Genomic DNA, 9,110 nt, shown 5'->3' with positions numbered 1-9,110 from the left:
TGGATTAATTATATCTACTCGTGCATATCCAAAACTAAATTCTCAGTCTTGGTGAACATAATCGCATGCTTTTCCAAGATAAAGAAATGTTGATTGTCTCCCTTAAGAATAAGATGGAAGTTGCTATTACCAAAATAGTTAATACATAGATAGGGAAAATAGTCCAAAAATTCCCTCTTCACCGAATGGGATGCAAAAATGAGATTAAAATGGAATGGGTTAAAAGTGTCTCCTTGGATTGGGAAAGCGAAAATCATATCAGAGAACCTAAGAGAAATTCCTTTTAGTCAGGTAGGTCAAGTACCTTCGTTCAAATGCAACCCCTTCCCCTTATTTGGTATGGTCCTCTCCCTCCCCCCCCCCCCCAAATTTACCTGGTTAAAACTGAACTTTGATGGTGTTTCTAAGGAAAACCCCAAGGTTTCAAGTTTTGGTTGTATTATCCAAGACTAGAATAGGGGACCAATGAAATCAATGTCCAAACCACTTCCTAGAGGAACTAATAATAAGGCGGGGTTCTCTTCCCTTATTCTTGATTTGCAACTTTGGAAGGGGTTATAAATAAAAAAGGGAGGAAACTACAGGTGATATCGCTATTGTAATCAATGTAGTCAAAACTAGGACATCACCAAATTAGATATTGAGGGCGCTTATAGAAAAGGTATTCCTATTAATTAAGGTATTTGATTCCTATATTTCCAACCACATATACATAGAAGGGAATGTAGAGGTTGATAGAATGGCCAATGTGGCAGCTGACGAAATTAATAGTATAGACCATGGCACAAACTTCTGATAAACTTATAAGGCAGTGAGAGGGGGGTGAATCAGTGCAAACAAAAACCTTAAGAATTTGATTACACCTCTTAACAACTTTAAAACCAATAGGCATGCAAACAAAATAATCACATAAGAAAACACTACATAAAACATTCCAATCATAACATAATGATTTATATGTGGAAACACAAAAGGCAAAAATCACGGTGGGATTTAGTAACCACAAGATTCACTATCTACAAAATAGAAACCTCTGACTGGTTAAGGTCTTACAAATATGCCCTGTTAGGAGTCACCCTATTAAGGGATTGCAATGATGAGCCCTATTAGGAGCAACCTCACAAGAGGATTTAAACTCAGGTATTGAGCTACCCTGTTAGGGGATTTATATATTAAGGCCTGTCATGACCTACCGGGTTAAGGGATTTTGCTGCTACAACTATTAGGATAACAAAAGTTAAGTGATCTTCATATAACACTTATGTGTTTGATAAGATCCGCTTCAGTTCCTCAAAAACTTCAGCAACACATCAATACAGAGCTTCACTAATCACCACACAATCAAACTTTCAATATTTGCCTTTGATCTCATACACATACATATTTACCTCATAACCCATCACAATTTTTTATAGACATCAACTTAGTTGGCTAACAACCTTGGAACAATTTCCTAGGTTCAATGAATTTAGTCAATCTTGCAATACACGCTTTACTTATGTCGACCATCGACATAACAACTTAAAAATAAAACATAAATTGTACCAGTTTACCGATCTTAGTGACTTTATCACTATTGGTTAAGTGTTCTTCCAGAAAACCTGCTCTGTACATCAAATCTTGATCATCATGTTGAATATGCTAATGTGGTCATGATTATAACACCAAATACATGTCTCCATCACTCCTGTAAAACTGCATCATCCAACTCTTCATCAATCGTGTATACCAATTGCTTGAGTGCAACTCTATTATTGTTTACCGGTTGAGGACCTATTCGTCGATTCACTATTAAATTGTCTTCTCTATCGATTGGCCTAATAGACTTAGATGACTATAAAAAACATAGTTTTCATCAATGACAACATAAAACAATTCACCAAACAACTCTTTACATCAAAACATCAGCATCAAGCCAACAATCTCCCCCTTTGGCATTGATGGAAACACTTAGGATTTTGTCTAAGTGTGCAATACAAAAATTGACTCAATTCATGATGCATAATCCCCCTTAGTAATTACATGCTATTACAAACATTTTTTCCATTACAAGACTCATACTACTACTCCCCATTATAATTACAGTTCAAATTTTTGACTCACTCCTTACAACTACTACTCCCCCTTTGACAACAATGATAAAGGAAAGTAAATACTTTTACATTAAAATTGCATAGCATATGTAGATATAGGAGTTCAAAAATGTTTTTACAATGCAATTTTAAAAAAACATCACAAAAATGAGATTTCAACTGCTTCAAATCATTATGTCAGGTTTCCAAAATAGTGTCAATTATCTCCACATGTGTCCTGATCTACCCAACAAGCTCCTTCATGGCATCTATAGTGCTCATCTCTGGGGTAGCAAGAATAGCTTCTGACTCTTTATACCCTCTCTGCAAGATCTCAACTTTCGGTATCAACTGTGTTTGTAGGACTGCAAGGATGTGGTTCTCTTTACCTATTAGTTTTCATAAGCTTTCAGATTATGTTGAAGTTCAACAACTGACCGTCCATAGTATATTGCAAAATCATTTAGGGGCTTAAATGATTCACTTAGAACTTCAAGTTCTTTTTCTACTTCCTTCTTCTTCTTTACCAAATCATCACAAAAGAAAGAAAATTTTGCCATAATAGAAAGGATCTTATCTCTAGTCTCCAATGCTTTCATCAAGTAGTCCTTATTAACAGTCAAAGCAACTTTAGCTTTATCAATGTCTTTCATTAACTGCTCTATCCTTTGCTTCTTATACTCCTTTTCTAAACAAAAATATGTCGCATCCTCAAATGTTTTTATCTATTCACCAGCATCATTAACCAATTAACCTAGCTTATCAATCGGTGTAGCAAAGTTGTCTGTATCAGTCTCCAGTAATAAGCTTGACAAAATTTCAACTGCATGTTTGATTGTCTCAACTTCTTTCTGTTGGTCCTTCATTCTCTTCTTCTTGGCTCTAGATTGCATTATAGTTGCAATCTCCATTAATTTTGTAGAACTCAATGCATCCATATTAATGGGTCCTTATATACTTAATGCATCCTCCTCCTCATCATCATCAATTTTCTTCTTAGAAGTAAATGATAGTGGTGTCAGTTTAGGTTCTATTTTCTCTATTTCCTTCTCTTCTTCCTCTTTCTTCTCTTTAGGTCTATCCTCTATCATTTCTTATGTCTTTTATGTAGGTCCCGGAGACAACTGAGAGGGGGGGGTGAATCAGTTGTCTAATAAATTCAAACCAAAAAACTTATTAACCAACTTAATGCTTAATACCGGTAAACCAGTTAAGTATGCCGGTAGACAGTGTTAACAGTAAATTGCTATATCGGTAAGAATTAATGCATGAAACATAAGCACAAAGTCATCCACAACACATGACACCAATATTTGTATGTGGAAACCCTGTAAGGCAAAAACCACGGTGGGAAACCTTACCCACAATCAGATGATACTACTGTAGATAGTAAGTGTACAAGAGGGGTCTGCACATGCAGAAAGGCCAACAGCCTAGAGATCACTGCTCAATCACAAATGGGAGTCACACTGACTACAGTTGGATGGTTAAATCCAATAAGAATGTACTGCACAAAATTGCATCTTCATATGCTAATTTCAGTACTGGTGTAATGTTGATATGCTTCTACAAAAACCTAACTTCACCTTCAAATGATGTCTTCGTGTATGCCTCTGCTTTATCTCGCATATGCTTTCACTTGAATCTTTTTCGCATTCCACACTTGATCTTACAAATAAGATCTTACATTTATACCATACCCTAAGACCAATTTTAATAGGTCGGCTCTATAAGATATTACAATAAAAACATTTTACAAAAAATACAATATCTGATGCAATAACCGATTGAACATGTCGGCTTAATGCATTTACAACAATAATAAATCATCTCCATAGCATGCCATGCTGATCTGGAAAAGATAAACCTGTCGATGTAACCCTAGATAACCTGGACCTATTTGCCAATAAAAGAAAATATGCAAATAAGAATATACCAATGATTATTACTTCAAAATAAAGTGTCCACATGATGTCTTCGACATTACCAAGTATCTTCCATGTCATTCTAGGTACCGGTGAACATTATATCCTGTCGGTTAATCATATATCGGTAACTGTTGCACAGTTTACTATTTTCTGGTGAATGTTGCTGGATCTCCAAAGTAGGTGTATTTAGTAGGTGTTGACATCAATGACAAAACCATACCAAAATACCAACAATCTCCCCCTTTAGCATTGATGGCAACACAAGATGGAAAAACCATCAAAGTGCCAAAATAGAAATGCCAAGTGTAAAACCAACAATCTCCTCAAAGTGACAATCTCTTCCCCTGGAAGCAACATGAGTTATATTTATGTTATCCTGTACCAATTTTCACCATAGATATCTCTCCTCAATTGATATTGTGTTTTTCCATATATCTCTCCCCCTTTGACATCAAATGCCAAAGCTACAAAATTTAAGTCCATACAAAAATACCAACTACTCCCCCTGAGAAGTAGCTTCCTCATCAAATACCGGAATAAAAGATTTTTCCATTTAATTCTACCAGTTGATGACAATCATCAACTGTCTAAGCTTCTACTGGTGGAGGTATGACTCTGAGCTGATCTCTGAGATACTCAAAAGTTTCCTTAGGCAAAGGTTTTGTGAAAATATCTGCAAGTTGTTCTTTAGTATTCACATAAACCAATTTTATCTCCTTTTCTTCAACTTTTTCCCTTAGAAAATTCAGTTTGATAGAAACATGTTTTGTTTTAGAATGTAATACTAGATTCTTAGATATATCAATTGTTGTAGTGTTATCACAATATATAGTAATAGGTTCCTTGCATTTTACCTTTATGTCTTTCAACATTTGCTTAAGCCAAAGTACCTGTGTACAGTTTGTTGCTGCTGCAACATATTCTAATTCTGTTGTTGATAAAGATGTACAACTCTGTTTCTTACTTAACCAAGAAACTAATCTCTTTCCAAGAAAGAATGCTCCTCCAGTGGTGCTTTTTCTATCATCCACATCTCCTGCCCAATTTGCATCAGTGTATGCATATAGATCAAAATTTTCATCTTTAGGATACCATAATCCAAGATTTGTTGTGCCTTGTAAGTACCAGAAAATCCTTTTTACTGTTGATTCATGATTTTCCCTAGGATTACTCTGAAATCTAGAAACTATACATACTGCATTCATAATATCAGGTCTTGTTTGTGTCAAATATAGTAAACCTCCTATCATAGATTTGTATCTAGTTGGATTAATAGGTGTAGATTCATCCCTTTGAGATAATTTGTCATTTGTAGTCATAGGTGTGCTTACTAGTTTAGAGTTCTCCATCCCAAATTTCTTAAGTAGTTCTTTCAAGTACTTAGATTGACTCAAAAATATGCCTTTATCAGTCTGTAAAATCTGCAATCCTAAAAAGAATTTTATTTCTCCGATCATAGACATTTCAAATTCTTGCTCCATTTCAAGAGAAAATTCTTTGCATGATTCATATTCTCCTCCAAAGATTATATCATCAACAAATACTTCAATAATCAAGATGTCATCATTAGTTACTTTGTAATATAAATTGCTATCTGCATTTCCTTTAGTAAAACCAATCTTTAAAAGATACTTATCCAATCTTGCATACCAAGCTCTTGGAGCTTGTTTTAATCCATACAGAGCTTTTCTTAATCTGCAAACCATATCATTGTCATCTGTCAAGGAAAATCCATTAGGTTTTTCAATATAGACTTCCTCTTCAAGATCTCCATTCAAAAATACACATTTAATATCCATTTGATAAACTTTGTAATCCTTGTGAGCTGCAAAAGCCAAGAATAATCTAACTGCCTCAATTTTGGCTACTGGTGCAAAGGTTTCATTGTAATCAACTCCTTCTTTCTGAGAATATCCCTTACACACTAGTCTTGCTTTATTTCTGACAACCTTACCATCTTCATTGAGTTTGTTTCTAAATACCCATTTGGTTCCAATTACATTTTTATTTTTAGGCCGGGGAACTAATGGCCAAGTATTATTTTTCTCAATTTGTCCTAATTCTTCTTCCATAGCTTTAATCCAAAATTTATCTTCACATGCCTCATTGATAGATAATGGTTCAATTTGAGAAATAAGACATACCTCTTCATTTGCCAATCTTCCTCTTGTCATGACTCCTTTAAATTTGCTTCCAATTATCTGATCTTCAGAATGATTTAGTCTTACATATCGGGGTGTCTTAGTCTGTTGTTGTTCTTCAATTACTGTGGAATCCTCTGATGATACCGGAGTAACTGGATCATCATTCTATACTGGTGGATTTATTGTAGGTCCATTTGTCATAATTTCTATTTCCGGTTCAGAGTCTATATACCTTGAAGTTCCTCTAAATTTTTCATCAATCTTTACATTTGTACTCTCAACAATTTTCTGTAATCTTTTATTAAAACATCTATATGCTTTACTCTTAGATGAATAACCAAGAAATATTCCTTCATCACTTCTAGGATCAAACTTGCCAATATACTCATCTCTTCTAATATAACATTTACTTCCAAAAATTCTGAAATACTTAAGAGTAGGAGTATTACCAAACCATGGTTCATGAGGGGTCTTACCGGTTTCATTTTCAACCATTGCTTTGAATAGTTTGAACTTCCCAAGTGCTTCTGATTTTTCTCTGAGAAAAGTAACCCAACACATTCTAGAATAATTATCAATAATTAGCATGAAATATCTATCACCTTGTAAGCTTTTAGTTCTAGCTGGACCACATAAATTAGTGTGAATTAAATCAAGGGCATTATTGGATTTTTCTGGAATACTTTTGAAACTAGCTCTAACTTGTTTTCCAAATTGACATTCCTTACAAATTGTATTATGAGGTTTCACAATTCTAGGTAGATCTCTAACTGCCTTAGAAGTATTGATTTTTACCATGCAATCAAAATTTACATGACATAGTCTTTTATGCCATAGCCAACTTTCATCTATATGTGCAATTAAGCATGCCTTTTCACTGTTATTCAAACGAAAGATATTGCCTCTAGTCTGATTACTGGTTGTGATTTCCAAACCAGCTCTATTCATGATTTTGCATTTTCCATTTTGAAATTGTAACTGAAAACCTTTTTCAACTAATTGACCAACACTTAAAAGATTATGTTTTAATCCTTCAACATAGTAGACATTGTCAGTGTTATGTTTACCATCAAGAGATATTGACCCTTACCTTTGATTGAACAGGCTTTGTCATCTCCGAATCTTACTAAACCACCATTGTATTCTTGAAAGTTCAAGAATTTACCTTTGTCTCCAGTCATGTGATGTGAGCATCCTGAGTCAATAATCCATTCATCCTTTGATTCAACTTTAGCTGCTAGGGCTTGTTCTACCGGTTGAGCAATAGGTACCAGTTGATCTTCTGTTATAGCAACAAAGACCCATCCATTGTCTGCTGGATCCTCATCAGTCACACCTTCATCAACAATGTAACAAGATTTATCTTTGTTTTTCTTAAATCTGTATCTCTGATATTCAGGATTAGGTTTGTATGTTCTTCTAGCTTCTTCTCTTAGTCTAGCATGTCTATCAGGGCATCTTGAAGCCATATGACCAATCTTATTGCAGTTAAAACATTTAAAGGGTGCTTTACCTTCATACTTACTTCCAATTGGGCCTTTTGGCATTTTTCTTGCAAATAGTGCTTCAAGTTCTTCAAGCTCTTCATTCTCCTTCCTGGTTTCTTCAAGTTCTCTTGCATAAAAGGCTCTCCAGTCTGATTTGTCAAAGGATGGAGCAGATGATGTTGATGCTTTGAAGGCCAAATCAGTTTTTATAGTATTAATAGGACCAAATTCCTTAATTTCAAAAGCTGAAAGTTTTCCAATCAATGTATCCCTAGTTACTGATGTATTAGGCATTATTCTCAACTCATTTATAGCAGTAACCTTCATTTTATATGCCGGTGGCAAACCTCTTAAGATTTTTGAAACAATCTTATCTTCACTCAAGGTTCCTCCACAACATTTGATACCCAAAACAATTTCATTTACTCTTTCCATAAAAGCAGAAATCCTTTCATCTTCTTCCATTTTTAGATGTTCATACCTGACTCAGAAGCTTTCAAGTTTTGCAATTTTGACTGTGGAATCCCCTTCATTCAGTGTTTCCAAATGATCCCAAATAGCTTTTGCAGTGGACCTATCTGATAGTCCCATGATTTGTTGATCTGATAATAAGCTCAAGAGTGCTTTTCTTGCTTTGCAATCATTTTCTTCATCTTTAGCTAAAGTAGTGGGAGCAGTTTGACTAGCTACATCAGCAGTATAACCATTCTTAGTAACTTCCCAGATGTCTTTACCAATGCAATTCAGATGTGTCTCCATTCTAATTTTCCATATCCCATAGTTGGTTCCATCAAGTTTAGGACTATCCTTTCTGAAATAATTAGTAGACATTGGATCTCCTCAAGTTGTTAAACTTCTGCAAAAAGAGGACTAGGCTCTGATACCAATTGTAGGTTCCAGAGACAACTGAGAAGGGGGGGTGAATCAGTTGTCTAATAAATTCAAACCAAAAAACTTATTAACCAACTTAATGCTTAATACCAATAAACCAGTTAAGTATGCCGGTAGATAGTGTTAACAGTAAATTGCTATACCGGTAAGAATTAATGCATGGAACATAAGCACAAAGTCATCCACAACACATGACACCAATATTTGTACGTGGAAACCCTGTAATGGAAAAAGCACGGTGGGAAACCTTACCCACAATCAGATGATACTACTGTAGATAGTAAGTGTACAAGAGGGGTCTGCACATGCAGAAAGCCCAACAGCCTAGAGCTCACTGCTCAATCACAAATGGGAGTCACACTGACTACAGTTGGATGGTTAAATCCAATAAGAATGTAGTACACAAAACTGCATCTTCATATGTTGATTTCAGTACCGGTGTAATGTTGATATGCTTCTACAAAAACCTAACTTCACCTTCAAATGATGTATTCGTGTATGCCTCTGCTTTATCTTGCATATGCTTTCACTTGAATCTTTTTCGCATTCCACACTTGATCTTACAAATAAGATCTTACATTTATACCA

Source organism: Cryptomeria japonica, chromosome 11 (assembly GCF_030272615.1).
Source record: "Cryptomeria japonica chromosome 11, Sugi_1.0, whole genome shotgun sequence".
NCBI classification, from domain to species: domain Eukaryota; kingdom Viridiplantae; phylum Streptophyta; class Pinopsida; order Cupressales; family Cupressaceae; genus Cryptomeria; species Cryptomeria japonica.
The sequence above is the reverse complement of the archived record's forward strand: the minus strand, read 5'-3'. Positions refer to the sequence as shown.